This window comes from Lynx canadensis, chromosome C1, assembly GCF_007474595.2.
Source record: "Lynx canadensis isolate LIC74 chromosome C1, mLynCan4.pri.v2, whole genome shotgun sequence".
NCBI classification, from domain to species: Eukaryota; Metazoa; Chordata; class Mammalia; order Carnivora; family Felidae; genus Lynx; species Lynx canadensis.
In genome coordinates this window covers 119,480,869-119,496,253 of record NC_044310.1, presented here as the reverse complement: position 1 = coordinate 119,496,253, position 15,385 = coordinate 119,480,869, and positions in this window count along the sequence as shown.

Below are 15,385 nucleotides of genomic sequence, written 5' to 3'. Positions count from 1 at the left end.
TTTAAAAACTCAAATGACTCTTGGGCATAAGTATACGGTGGAATGCAGCCTTCTTATTTCTTGTAGCTATTTAAAGTCTACTGGTCCCAACGTACCCACAAGGTTCCAATTTCAAGTGAACTGGAGTACTAAAATGCTGAGATGGGATAGCAAAAAAGGGAGAGAGGGATATTTAAACTTATTTTCTTCTTCTTTTCCCTTACTGTTGTTGATGTGAAACTTCTGGCTCTGTTCCCTTCTTCCATGTCCTTCTGGAGCCTTTGTTTGACGGAAAGCATGAAAATGGTTGTCATCGTGAGCTATTCTTGGCAGGCAGAACTGAGCTTGGAGGGAAAACAAACGTATGATTAGCAAGTACGTAAACATCCCCATCCAGGCCTAACTCCCCTCCTCTGTAGAGCAGAGGAGAGCTGTGCAGAGGAGCGAAGCAACCAAGAATTCCATTGCAGTATCGGGAGAATTCACTGGGAAATTCTGTGAAATTTGCTGCAGAGTCAGACGTGACAATCTAATTAAACACACTCTTACATCGAAGAGGTTGTCCTCCACATTTCATAGCATTTTCTTTTGTTTCGTCTGTGTGTTTCTAGGACATACTAATCTTTATGTGCTCTATGGCGATCTAGTTTTATTAGGTCACTCATTTAGTAACTATGTATTCAGGTCTGTATAACAAACACTGTACAATGAATACTTGGAAATCGGTGAAGAACACGTGACACGATCCCTGCTTCTGAGAAGCTGGTGGTCAAGATGGGGAGAGAGACCCCGAAGCTAATAAATGCAGTCAGGTGATAGAGACACGTACGTGCTGGCTGTCTGTATAGGCATGGGGGAATCCAAGGGAAGCGGTTGTCAGTTCTGCCTGGAAATGCCAGAAGTTTCATGCAGGGGCTGGACTTAGAACCAAATCTTAAAAATGAGCAACTGGGTGTGTGCTAGACAGGTGGGTATTCACATGCCCCAGAGATGTTTTACTAACCAGTAATGGAACTAACCAGTTCCATGCACAGTTAGTGATCTGCAAATCCTTGTGCCATCTCATTTCTATGCCATCTTGTAGTTGAGAATGTTTAAAAAAAATTTTTTTTTTTAGTGTTTATTCTTGAGAGACACAGAGTGAGGGGGGGAGGGGCAGAGGGAGAAAGGGAGACACAGAATCCGTAGCAGGCTCCAGGCTCCAAGCTGTCAGCACAGAGCCCAATGTGGGGCTCGAACCCACGATCCGTGAAATCATGACCTGAGCCAAAGTCGGAGGCTTAACTGACCGAGCCACCCAGGCGGCCCAGTTGAGAATATTTTATCATCAGGAATCTTCAAATTGAAATGTATGAACCTAAGGTGGTGGGTGTTCAAGATAATCCACTGCAGTGTGGAAAGAAAATGCCAGAACTTTAAAAACTTCATCTCATCCCTTTGAAATTTCTAGTTTTGAGTTTTATAATGTGCATATGAAAACCATTGTACATGCTTATAATTTATAATTACGTATACGTATATTGGTGGTGCACAAGGTGGTGCATAAGTTTTTCACTTATGAGGTGCATGATCAAAAAGCTTTGTAGAGCACCATTATTGATTGTTCATCTGTGAAGTGGCTGCACCTATCTCAGATTTGTCTTCTTTATTCAACAGATTATTCCTCCGAGTTTTCTTAGATATGATTATCATTATTACTAATAGTAATATACTATTTTATGCCTCTGTTGTGTTTCAGATTTTGTACTAGGCACTTTGCGTAAAGTACCTCAGTTTACTTTTATAATAGTCCTAGTGAGACTGAGATAACTATCCCAGTATGTGATTGAAAAATTTAGGAGCAGGTGCTTGGGTAGCTCCAAGGGTTTTGGCTCTGAAAAACGATCTGAGCCCCACGTTGGGCTCTGCGCTGACAGTGTGGAGCCTGCTTGGGATTCTCTCTCTCTTTCTCTCTCTCACTCTGCCCCTCCCCCACTTGCGTTGCCACTGACACAAAAAGAATAGATTGATTGATTTATTTTTTTTTAATTTTTTTTTAATGTTTTATTTATTTTTGAGACAGAGAGAGACAGAGCATGAACGGGGGAGGGTCAGAGAGAGAGGGAGACACAGAATCTGAAACAGGCTCCCGGCTCTGAGCTGTCAGCCCAGAGTCCGACGCGGGGCTCGAACTCACGGACCGCGAGATCGTGACCTGGCTGAAGTCGGACGCTTAACCGACTGAGCCACCCAGGCGCCCCAAGAATAGATTGATTTAAATGACAATGTGTTGAACAATTAACAATTGCCTTTTCCAAGTAGATGACAATAAATTCCTAATGTGCTTTCTTTGTTTTGTGGAAGGTGTTAGAAATCAAGTATTCACAGCCTTTTGCACTATAATTTTTCTATGAAAATGTATATGCCTGTGAACAGAAGTGAACTCTGCTGCTCATTAGATTTATTCCTAAGCCTTTTTTGATACCTTTGATTTTTGAAAATGTATTTCTTCTTTGATCTAGAAAGGATTATCCATATCTGATAATGTATCATAAATAGGAAACATTTATTTTAGTACTTACTATATATTAGACGCTGTAGAAATGAATCTTTCCATACAACAGCATGTCTCCAGCTAAGTTACTCCTCAGGTAATAGCTAGTAAGGAATGGAGCCCAAATTGTAATCCAGGCATGTAACTCTGGTTTTCAGGAACCATGTTGTTAACCATTAGGCTATATTCCCTCCCCACAGAAGGCCATAGAGTTGCCTGAACACAAATGTTCATTGCAGTGTTGTCTGCAATAGTAAAAACCTGGAAGCCTAAATGCCCATCAACAATGTCCATCACTGAATTATATTCCATATGGTACCCCCATGTGGAATGGAATACAATTAATGCTTTGCAGCCAAGAAAAGTGCTAATTGTATGGGTTTCCTAGGACTACCATAAGGAATTTCCACAAATTGGATGGCTTAAAACCACTGGAATTTCTCCTATCACTGTTCTGGAAGCCAGAGATCCAAAATCAAGGTGTCAGCAGGACCACACTCCCTCTGAAGCTCTGGTGGGGTGGAGGTGGGATATGTTTTGTCTTGTCCAGCTTCTGGTGCCTCCAGGTGTTCCTTGGCTTGTGGCCACATCCTCCAAGCTCTGTCTTGTCTTCACATGGGCCTCTCTGTGTCCAAATGCCCCTCTTTTCCCTTATAAGGACCCCTTTAGGGACCCTAAATCCAGCATGATTTCATCTCAAAACCTTTAACTAATTAAAATTTCAAAGACAATATTTCCTGATAAGGTCACATTCTGAGGCTCTGGATGGACATGAATTTTAGGGGAACATAACCCACTATATTAATTTAAACCTATATTGATTGAGATGTGAAATGAGAAATTATTAAGTAATTTCTATTACTCAATATATATACTTTATATTACTGGTGTGAGTTAATTTTTATAAAAAAGTATATGTTAACATGTGTGTATACATGCAGACAAAGATGTTTAAAAGAGTACACACCAAAATTTTAATATTGATTATCTCTCTGTGGTGGGATTATGAGTAATTTATGCTTTTCTTCTTATTGTTTTCCATATAGGCTGTTTTGCTATGAAAAGAAATCAGAAAAACTTGTAGTTTGTTTTTGTTTTTGTTTTTGCACAAATCAATAGTTGTCTCAAAATTTTCCAAACACTTTAATGACAGACTACAAAATCCTATTGGCCTTAGACCTTTGATGCTTATAGAAAATCACTTCAGGTTAGAAAGGATTTTGATTTTTGTTTGCACAGAAAAAACACTTTGTCAGTTCTTCCTGGCTCCCAAACTTCACGTCCTTTGTTATTGCCCCCCTACCATTAACTACAAAAAACCTCTAAACCCATTTCTTTTCTTTTCTTTTCTTTTCTTTTCTTTTCTTTTCTTTTCTTAACCTCTTGATTATGGTTCTACGTCTTTTTTTCTCCATAGAATCTTCGGACATTAGGCAAAGGGTTTTAAAAGTATTTTACAGTGTGAGTCAGTATCCCTTTAATTTTTCCATGTGCAAAAACCCATCTTCCCACCAATATTGGGACTCTAGGTAAAGACTGCGTCACACTTCTTTGTCTTGTCCCATTCTGGTAATCTGTCTCTGAATGCTAAGAAAACATGTGGTTATCGGAGAGACTAATTTTTCCACATAAAGATACCTTTTGAAAATAAGTGTTTAGTTCTCATAATGGCCTAATGTTTTATGAGAAACTGAAAGGCTTTCCCCAGCATGTATGCCTTTTATTTGCGGCAAATCTGCTGTTTCTCTCGAGGTGCTAGCTGTTGATCTGTTACCGTCAGCTATTCGGATGGGATTGTTCCTCTATTTGCTATCTCTGCAGTCAGAGTTCCAGCCCCTTGGGATGTTCAGACTATTTTTGTCATCACCTTTGGAATTTACTTTCATGAAAAATACATTTGGAGGCTCTTACGATTGAAAAAAATATTGAGAACTTTAGCAGGCCCATATAGTCAAATTTACTAGGATGTCCCTGCCAGGCTGAGAAGTCTCTGAGGACACAAACTGCGTTTTCTCCCTTCTTGTACCCCCATGTCTACCACCCTATCTGGCCCAGAGCACTCACTAAATGAGCTTGCTTATGTGGCTTCCAGGACTCTAGACCCCCTATCAGCCTCATTAGGCTGAAACTCAGAATATTATTTTCCCATCAGGGATGGGCAATGATAGTGCCCGGCAGCCTGAGGAGAAAGAGGACCAGCAGATCCTTACCTTGCTTCTGAGTGTGCGGACTTGTCTCTAGGATACAGAGCACGTGAGCATCTTGGTCCTCAGCTCTGGGCACACTTGCTTCTAGGCTGTGATTTAGGGATGCAAGACGATGAACAGTGGGAGGAGGAGTTTCTTCAGTGAACATGAAAAGGATTAAAGATCAAGGATATGTTGCCAGCTCCCCGTGGATTCTACCCCAGTCGTCAGCCAGGCAAAACATTTGGAATGGCTTCTTGGCCTCTGTGCCTCCAACCCCTGTCATGCACATTCCCTACGTGAACGCTCTGTATGGTGCCTGGGACCAGCAAGCCCACCACAGACAATGCCCATGAACAACCCCCCCCCCCCCCAACTTCTGGGAAGAGTGTTGATACTGACTGTATTTATATATTATTTGGTGCTTGTGTGATGACAGAAGAGGCTGGGATAGCCAGGGCCAAATGGACTCTGGGTTTCCGGAATGCAGGCACAAACACTGGATGGCACTTTTTCCAGCAGAGACGACAAGGAGCCCAGAGGAATGCTGGTTTACACCGGGGGAGCAGGTGCCACCTCAAGCTAGAGGTAATCCCCTCAGCAGTGGTAGTAAGGCAGAATCCTAAGTGTAGAGAAAATGCTGTATCCCTTTCCCTGACCACATTAAAGATGGAGAGTGCCAGAATTCACTGAATGTTCATTTTGGGATTAGTGGCATGACTGAACTTGGTATTGTTTTGGTAATTGTCTCTTAGAGAAAGGAGGTAACACTGGTTAACAGAGAGTACCGATCATTGGGTGGCTTCGTCCAGAACAGTCTTCAGGATAATATCAAGAGTAGAACATACCTTCCTGCGAGAAGAATAAAACAGAAAAGAAAGCAGCTGAGTCAGTTGGGATGTTGAATAACCCAACAACATTCTGCATAATGACTGGAGCAGGGAAGAAATGCCTGTGTCGTCTGCATTGTTTCTTGCTTCAAAAAAGAGAAGCTAAAAAACCTGATAAAGACAGAAGTAAATTTTCTGTTTCAAGACTCCCAGTTGACACTGATAGATTCCTGTTAAAAAAAAAAAGATGTTTTCCAAAAAGTAAAATAAAATCTTATTGCAAAAATAGCAAAATTGCAAAGGAGGAGAGAAAAGTAGCCTCAGATTTGAGAAAAATATCAATCTTCAAAGTCCATTATCCAAAGACCTTGTACATCAATACTTGATTTGAATTATGGAGCTGGGTTGTACCTTCATTTACATGGTATTTCCCCAAGTAGCCAGATAATATCAATATCTTGCATTTATATGACGATCATCTTCCCAGATGGCTTCATTAAATTGTATGTTTTATGAGACCCACTTTCTGAAATGTGGTCATCTTTGAATGAGAATGATGCTCCTGGGTAACTCGGGGCAAGGGAAAAATCGTGTTTTGCATTTATGCTGTCTTTCTATCAGTGATCATAAAAATCTTTAGTTAGTGAGCATTTCCTGAGCATCTGCGTGGGCAGAGCCCGAGACGAAGCTCTATATGGTAACATACGGAAGATTAAAAGGCGTGGTCCCAACCCTCCAATACCGCAGTCTTTGTTAAGAACAATCTTTCTGTTTCACAAAAGTGAAAACTTGTGGCCAGAGAAGTTTAGAGAATTGGCAAAGGTCATGTGCTATATTTGTTCCAAAAATGGGAGTCCTTGTTTCCAGGTTTGTGTATGAGTGATTTTGATAATAACATCATAAAATGTTTAAGCTGTTTCAAAGTTGTGTTTAAGTGGAAAGCTTAAGGCTTTGTTTTTAGTTGAAGAAGAAAAGATTGGACCCTAAAGAAGGAAAACGAAGAAGGGTCCTTTATGTTGTCAATATAGATTTGTACATATTGCTAAAATATCTAGGACTATAGTAATGGTGATGAGGGGGCCACAGAAGGGTAGGTTCCAACTCTGAAGAGTTTGGCTGACTTTACTTCTTTATTTTTTTAGATGTTTTTATTTATTTATTTTGAGAGAGAAAGAGTACATGCGAGCAGGGGGCGAGAGGGAGGTGTGGAAAGAGAGGGAGAAAGAGAATCCCAAGCAGGCTCCACACTGTCAGCGCAGAGCCCTACATGGGGCTTGATCCCAGGAACCATGAGGCCATGACCTGAGCCAAAATCAAGAGCTGAATGCTTAACCTACTGAGTCACCCAGGCACCCGGGATTGGGCTGCTCTTGAAGGTAAGCTATTGCCTACATGTGATGGTTTCAAGGAAAGAGAAAACCTCTCTTATGTCTTGAATAAAGACTTAATTTGGTGGCCTCTCTCTTTCCCTTGTAAAATTGTAAGTACCTCTGGTACTTCTGGTAGAAGGAACACAATTAAGCTATGCCCAACATGATGTGTGGCACTCAAACTTCAGTCCATAGGGGCTATGAGGCATTTACATTGGTTGGATAAATTTATCATAGCCTTTCTTGAGAACTTAGGTTTTAACGAGTTTGGACAGGGAGTAGGGTGGAGAGAGGAAGGTAGGAGTAATGGATGAAAGATAAGAAGATGAATTAGTCCAGAGTAAAAAGAATGCAAAAAGAGAACCAACCGGGGCTGGGAAAAACTTGTCTTCTTTATAATCCCTCTAGAGACTGCACTGATGTGTAGCATACTATCCATCTGGAGATATGGGGATATAAGACTATTGTATTTAAAATACCTAGAAGATCATACATCATGAGAGAAAACCCAATGCTAATACTGATCTTTTGGGACTTGGGGCAAGTCACTTCACTTACCTGGGCCTTAGATCTCCCATCTGTTAAACAAGAGAGTAGACTAGATGATCTCTAAGACAATTTTCCATCATACAGATGTCTGTTTAAGTGGGAATATGGGCCATTTGGAACAACAAGTAGGGGAGCAATTGTCCTGATGCTTACTTAGCTAGGTAAGGAGAAGGGACAATATTAAAATCAGGTCAGGTAACCCTTTCTTAATATACTACCAGAGCATTTTCAACACATCAGTCTACTGATCAAACTATATTGGATTCTATACTTTCTTTTTTTTTATTAAAAAAATTTTTTTAATGTTTATTTAGTTTTGAGAGAGAGAGCACAAGCAGAGGAGGGGCAGAAAGAGGGAGGGACAGAATCCTAAGCAGGCTCCAGGCTCTGAGCACAGAGCCTGATGAGGGGCTCGAACTCACAGACCACGAGATCATGACCTGAGCTGAGGTTGGAAGCTTAACAGACTGAGCCACCCAGGTGCCCCTGGATTCTATACTTTCAATCTGAAAAGACCTTAGCCAACTTCCAATGCGTTTGAGTAACAGATGTTTCCTCTCTGTTGTACCTTTCTTTGTATTCTTTCTTTCCTAAACTGGGGTCTTGTTCAGAGATGTCGAACTTGTGGTTCTCTTATTTGTGAGAAAACTTTGAAAGTCTTTAGTTAAAAGTAGAACCGTGATCTACCAAAAGTTTTAAATTTCAAAACCTTTTCCCACAAAATCAGACTGCTAGGTTGTACGTTAAAATTCTAAGTGCTGTAAGAATTCAGACACTAGAAAGATCCTAATAGTGAAAGCATGTAGGAAAACTTCAAAGGAAAAATAGGGCTTAAAATTTGGCTTTGAGGAAATTTAAGACGGGACTTGTTGGAGAAAGAGGCTTTCTAGTTCTGAGAATATCTTAACAAAGACCAGGACTTCCCAAATGCAGGTTTAAGGAACATTCTGGCCAGAATGAAGTTTTCACTGACCCATGACCGCTCAGTAAAGTAAAGAGCAATGTAGTAAATGTGTCTGAAAACTAAATATAAGCAATGTTAAGGACCGTCTTTTATTTGAAACAGTGTCCTTCCTTTGTTTTCATGTTAAAACCTCCCTTTACGAAATGATAGTTGTTGTGGATAGTATATATTTTTATTTGGAGAAATAATGACTTTGAATTTGGCCTCCATATAATGTTCTTTTTCCCTTTGAAGTTTTATTGGCCAGGGAAATCCAAAGATCTGGGTGTCACCAGTGAGGTGAGCATTCCTGATATGCGGCCTTTACCGAAGCCCACATCCATGTAGGCCAAGAGGTTGGGTACAGTCTTCTAGCACAGCCAAGGACCACTGTATGTTATTTTATTTTACTTAGGATTTTATTTACCTGTTCCTGTGATGGCGGTAAGTTCTGATCACACTTAGCTGTGATGTTGATAGAGTTAAGCTTAATACGCTGGACGTAGACATGTCCCGGATCTTTCAACTATATAGCACCCTGGGAAACATCATCTGCTTTGTAGACTTTAATTTATTTTCGAGCTATATGCCACGTTGGCAGCAGGAGAAATGTCAGGCTGCTTACCAAAGTCCCTGCTTTGCATTGATGAAATAAAGGAACTCGTTCACAGTCCTTCCTTATTCGGTGGTGGTAGAATGCTAGATGGTTGGATTTTTACTTTAGTCCAGATATGCTGAGTTCCTCTCCCAGAAGCCAGTCTAGGGTATTGAAAGTGCTCCTTCACTCCTGCTTTCAGGGCGGGACCGGCCCTCTCAAGCCACATGTAAACACCCATTTCCGTCTGGAGGAAACAAGTGTGGGGACACAGTGTTTTATTACAAAACTTCCTAGTTTTCTGTTTCCAAAGTTGCCCGTCTGACTCCTGGCCTTATGCTGAGAAGTATACTAAAGAGTATAAGGGCATTTTAATGGCAATGCTAGGACTGGTGCTGTGAAAAATGAGCTTTCTATATTTTAATAGGCAAATTATGTAAACGCTTTTATTAGCTCACTCTGATCTTTGAGCTGATACGGAAAAAAAATACTTTAGAAACACAAACTCTGATTTCATCTTTTTCAACTCAGAGAAGAAAGAAATGGAGGGCAGATTAGATCGTGACTCGTTCAAGGTCACCCAGCTAGTTAGCCGAAATGCAAGGACTCCAAGTTGATCTAGTGGTGTCTCTCCCACCTCCCTCCACCACCCCACTGGAATTGAAATCATTACAATAGCCACTACCACGTACTTAGCAATGGATATTTGATGGTGGTCCTTTCAGTCTGTGCCACGGTGGTTTTCAGTTTTTCCCTTCATCAGCACAGGAAGGCAAGGACATTGCACTGACTCTAATATATCATGCTTAGCTCCGGATTCCCTTGGTTTTATATTTCTGACTCTTCCTTCAGTTTCTTGTAGGACTTTATGATTTAATTTAATTTCAGCTTACGGCTGGGCTGGCTTTGGTACCCAGAAGAGTGGGAATTTGTCCTTTAAATTATTCACCCAGGGGAGTCGGTGTTCTTAGAAAGTGAGGGAGGAGAACTTACGGGCTTCCTGCCCTCGGAGGGAGGTGTGACACACACTGATCCCTTACTTGTTCCTGCTCCATGGCACCTTATCTCCTGTGTTCAGCCCTGGTTCTTATAATACCTTGTATTTCTGCAGAGCTTTTCACAGAGCAATTCACAGAGTATTTACACACTGACTAGTGACTAATTACACACTCGCAAGCCCCGCAATCACTCTGGACAAGCCACATTTTTCCACCTTAGGGTCTCTGTGGTTATTTGCTGAGAGAAACTTGGGGCAACAGTCTTGGCTCTGACATCGGGACAGTTTATGGACTCTGGGATGCCCCTCTGGACCTCGTAGCTCAGGCCTGCGGTAGGTGCTAGAAGAGAAGGAACAGGTCACCATGCCTCTAGCAGATGGTGCTGAAATTGCTGACAAAGCCAGACAAAAACATACGCAACAACTCACAAAGAACACAAGGTCTTAGAGAGTCACTTGCCAGGGTGTTTGGTACAGATACACAGGTGCTGTCTGATGCACAGAGTCCAGAATGGAGAGATTGTTGCCATTTTCAGTTAAAAGATAATAAGGGTATGAGATGAATACAATTAACAGTTACTGTTTAGTGAGCGTCTACTATGCTAAATTCAGTACATGTTTCATTTCATCCCACTGGCATTGAATCCTACTGTCATCCCCATTATCACATAATGTTTGTTTATTTATTTAAAGTTTATTTCTTTTTGAGAGAGAGACAGAGCATGAGTGGGGGGAAGGGCAGAGAGGAGGAGAGACAGAATCCAAAGCAGGGTCCAGGCTCTGAGCTGTCAGCACAGAGCACAACGTGGGGCTCGAACTCACGAACTGGGAGATCATGACCTGAGCGGAAGTCGAAAGTTTAACTGACTGAGCCACCCAGGCACCCCGAAAATGTACTGCTTTAAGAGGTAAAATAATGTTCTCCAGATTACCAAGACAGCTAGTGAGGGAGAGCAGAGAGGAACTCTGTCTGACTCTTAACTATGTAGCTTACCTTCCCCATCCTAAGAAGGGGATGAGGGCATTAACAAGAGGCCAATATCTAGCGTGTTGATGTTAAATGGGGGTTATGCAGACAGGACAGAACAAGATTGCCAGCATTCCATTTATGGGGGACTCTAAGAAAGGGAATGAAGTATTTTCAAAGTTTAATTTTTGGCAATAGAGTGGCGTGGAAGCAACGGGAGAGCCCCTAATAAACTGAAATGTCTCCACAGGGTGTTCTCTGGCGAATTCAAACAGAAAGTAGACAGGCAATCGAGTTTGAAGATAAAACACCAATGGCAGCCAGTAAGAATATTAGGCACTAATGACCAGAATGGAGGGGAGTATGTGAAACATGCTAAGCCTTCGAGGACTCGTGCACTTACGTAGAGAAGGAAGAACAAGTAACAGATGTCTTTGCTGCTCAGGGCCAGGGCTCTGTTTGCTGGGCTCTGCTAACCTGGTGGCATTTTAAAGACTTGCGTGCAAATTTGCTGACACTCCTCTCATTGAGAGCGGGAGTCTGTGTCTCCTCTTTTGGAATCTGGGCCAACTTTAATGATCGGTTGACCAACAGAGTATGGCAGGTGCAACGCCGTGTGACTTTAAAGGTGATGAAGCTGCTCCCTGGTTTGATACGCAGCAGTGGACGCCCGGAACACCCGGTGAGAATGTCAGATCTAAGGACAGCAGCCCAGGGAAAGAACCCATTTGCTGAGGGGGGTGAGGGGGGGCGTTTACCCCTGGGTGACCAAAGCAGTAGCCAGAGCTCAGAGCAAAGAGAAAATCAGAATATGTCAAGTATCGGGTCTTTGGCCACCTAACCGAAGCAAAAGTGAAAGATAAAAATAAGTCACAGGGTCAAAACTGGGGACAGGGTAGACTGGGGAATGCCAGAATTTAGGACTGAAGTTGTGAACAATCCAACTGTAAGTGGTTCAGGCCTGATGTGATGAGTCACGCAAGGCGTAGTTTCATAGGTGGCCTGAAGCAATGTGCCTGAGGTTTAAGGAGCCTGATACTTGCAATGTTAGAAGAGAAGAGGAGGAAAATAGGATCACTTCACTGTTGTAATTCCTATGTATCCTCCAGCTGAAGGATTGCCAGATAAGGAATGGCAGCACTGATACTAGTTTTTAAAATAAGGTGGATGAGGAAACTGTAAGAAAACCCTGGCCGTTCAAAACGCATATATGTCTCATGACCCAGCTGAGTGTCTCTGGGACACTGAAAGAATTTGGGGATAAAATGGAGGAACTCCTGCCTGTAATTTTTTTAAGAATCTTAAGGATTAGGGGAAGCTGAAAATGGACAAATGTCTCATTCTCAAAACAGAGGTGAATCCTGTGAACTCTGGGAGATGGACGTTACATCTGGGAAATTTTCTAGAACAAAGCATCAAAGAGATGATTTGGAAGCTCTCGGCAAAGGAATCAGCGTAAGTTAGCGAAGATGAAATGGTTAGCCTGACTTTCTAAATGAATTTGCCAGTCTGTAATGATATCACGCTGAACATGAGCTGGGCATATAGTAAACAGAATTCAATTTTTTTTTTTAATTTGAGAGAGAGAGAGAGTGAGAACATACACATTGGGGAAAGAGAGAGAGAGACAGAGAGAGAGAGAGAGAGGGAGAGAGAATCTTAAGTAGGCTCCATGCTCAGTGTGGAGACCAATGTGGGGCCTGATCCCACGACACTGGGATCATGACCTTAGCCGAAATCAGGAGTCGGAGACCTAACTGATGGAGCCACGCAGGTGCCCCCAGAATTCTTTATGATGAATGGGTTTATGTCAAACCAAATGGCAGGGTTCTCTCTAGAGCCCATCACAGGCCTCTGTGTTTGTGCCATACTACACAAAATGTTTATTAAGGACTTGGAGTAAGATTCCGATAGCATGCTGATACAGGGCTGCGGGGTAACGTCAGAGCTTAAGGGGGCTTACCATTATGTTGAACTGTGGAATTTGTATGGGGAAGACATGGTTTAAGAAGAATTCAACAGAAAAATCATAACCCCTTTTGTTGAGGCACCCACCCGTCACCCTCAATTGAAAACATGGAAAAATCTCAACACCTCCCAAATTCTACCCACTTCTATAAGGAATAGGATAGAGAAAATGTGGTTTGCATACATGGCAAGGATTTAAGAACTGTTTAAATTTAACAACTCAATACAACTTAATAGTAGGATGTGAGTGCCAAAAATGCTACTGTAATGTGGTCTTGTGTTAAAAGAAGTGTCCAAAAGGAGGGACGTGGTGATACGGCTTTGGTGTTTGTTCTGGAAGTAACTATACAGAAGGGATGTTGATGGCCTGAAGCATGTCCGGAAGAAAGCAACCATTATGGTAAGGGGACAGAGAACCTGTTATATGGAAAAGGGCTAAACAAACGGTATATTTAGCCAGGACAAGGGTCTGTGGGGGGGCGGGGGCATGGAACAGGATGAGAATTTCACAATGTAAAGGTTGTCACACAGAGTGGAGTCAGTGGGTGGGAAACCATAAAAAACCTGGGTGTCGTTGAACTCCAAGAACTCTCTCGTACCTGGAGCTCTGCAAAGATGAAATAAGTTTCCTTAAGAGGTAAGGAAGCTTTAATCCTGGAGGCATTCAACAGAAACAAGAATGTCATTGTTCAAGGAGAATATCAAATTAGTGATGATGCCCACACAACTATGACCTTTTATGACTACTCTATCACACTTATTCCTTATGATGAGAAAACTTTAATGAGGAGGAAATGGAGGACCAGAGAAGGAATGTGACTTGCCCCAGAATAACCAGCAGGTAAGAGAGAGCAGGACCTGATACCCCGATGTACCTCATTCTACACAGTGCACATGCTTTTCATTTTCCCCAGGCTCCCGGAAATAAAACTGAGCTCTAGGAGTGGGCACCATATCAATTTTTATTTTTATTTTTAAAAAATTTAGGTTTTTTAAAATTTATTTTGAAAGAGAGATAGAGAGCGAGCCAGGGGAGGGGCAGAGAGAGAGGGAATCCCAAGCAGGCTTGGTGCTGTTAGGACGCAGAGTCTGATGCGGGGCTCGAGCTCATGACCTGTGAGATCATGACCTAAGCCGAACCAATAGTCGGATGCTTAACCGAGTGAGCCACCCAGGCACCCCACACCATATCAGTTTTTATTTTTTTTATATTTTATTTTTTTAATATGAAATTTATTGTCAAATTGGTTTCCATACAACACCCAGTGCTCATCCCAAAGGTGCCCTCCTCAATACCCATCACCCACCCTCCCCTCCCTCCCACCCCCCATCAACCCCTCAGTTTGTTCTCAGTTTTTAAAAGTCTCTTATGTTTTGGCTCCCTCCCTCTCTAACCTCTTTTTTTTTTTCCTTCCCCTCCCCCATGGTCTTCTGTTAAGTTTCTCAGGATCCACATAAGAGTGAAAACATACAGTATCTCTCTTTTTCTCTATGACTTACTTCACTGAGCATAACACTCTCCAGTTCCATCCACGTTGCTACAAAAGGCCATATTTCATTCTTTATCATTGCCACGTAGTATTCTATTGTGTATATAAACTACAATATCAGTTTTTTAAATAGCAGAGGAGCAATGGGACCCTACGGGAGCTAAGGTGTCTAATAAAACTTCTGAAAATGGGGAACATCACCATGACTCTCCAGGCCTTCATTGAGCTACACATATTATTTCCCAGTTTGGAATATCTTTTCTGCTGATGGTTTTATCATATGTCAATACTAACATTAATTTTATGAATCTAAACTCTGCTTCTGAAAAGTTTAAGTCTTTTTAATTCTCTCTAATCACTATTAAAGTATTAACTCCTAGTCTTTTTTTTTTTTTAAAAAAGCAATGCTTCTCAAATTCCAAAGGAATTAAATTTAAAATCATTTCAAGCACCGTCTTTATTTTTATGAATGATTTCTTTCGGTAGTTTCTGTTTTGGGCAAAGCTCAGTCCCAGAAGAAACCTAAATTCAAGCCACTGAGTTTCTGTAAGTGTGCTTTATGTCTGTTACATCACCTAGCCTTATACATATTTCTTTTAGGAAATTTTCGACGATTTGATCATTTGTGTCTTTCATCTGTTATCAGATGAAATCCTCTGCTTTTGTGAATCAGCATGTATGCATATACATGAATAATTGGCAAGTCAGAGGAAATGCTCTGCTACTTTTTTCAGTCTCTGATATAAAAACAATATATGCTCATAGACAACTACAAGTCTAGCTTAAGTTCAGTTAGAGATTGGAATACGCATTTTGCATTTGGGAGATACTGAGTACCATATGAGCCCCTCCTGTGTGAATTCAGTTTGAATGCAAGAGTGTCACAGAGCTGAAACAACAGTGTGGTGAATTAGCAAGAGAGAACTCTCTTAGAGAACACCTTGTTATGTTTTTGACCTCAAATTGTATGGGCCCTTG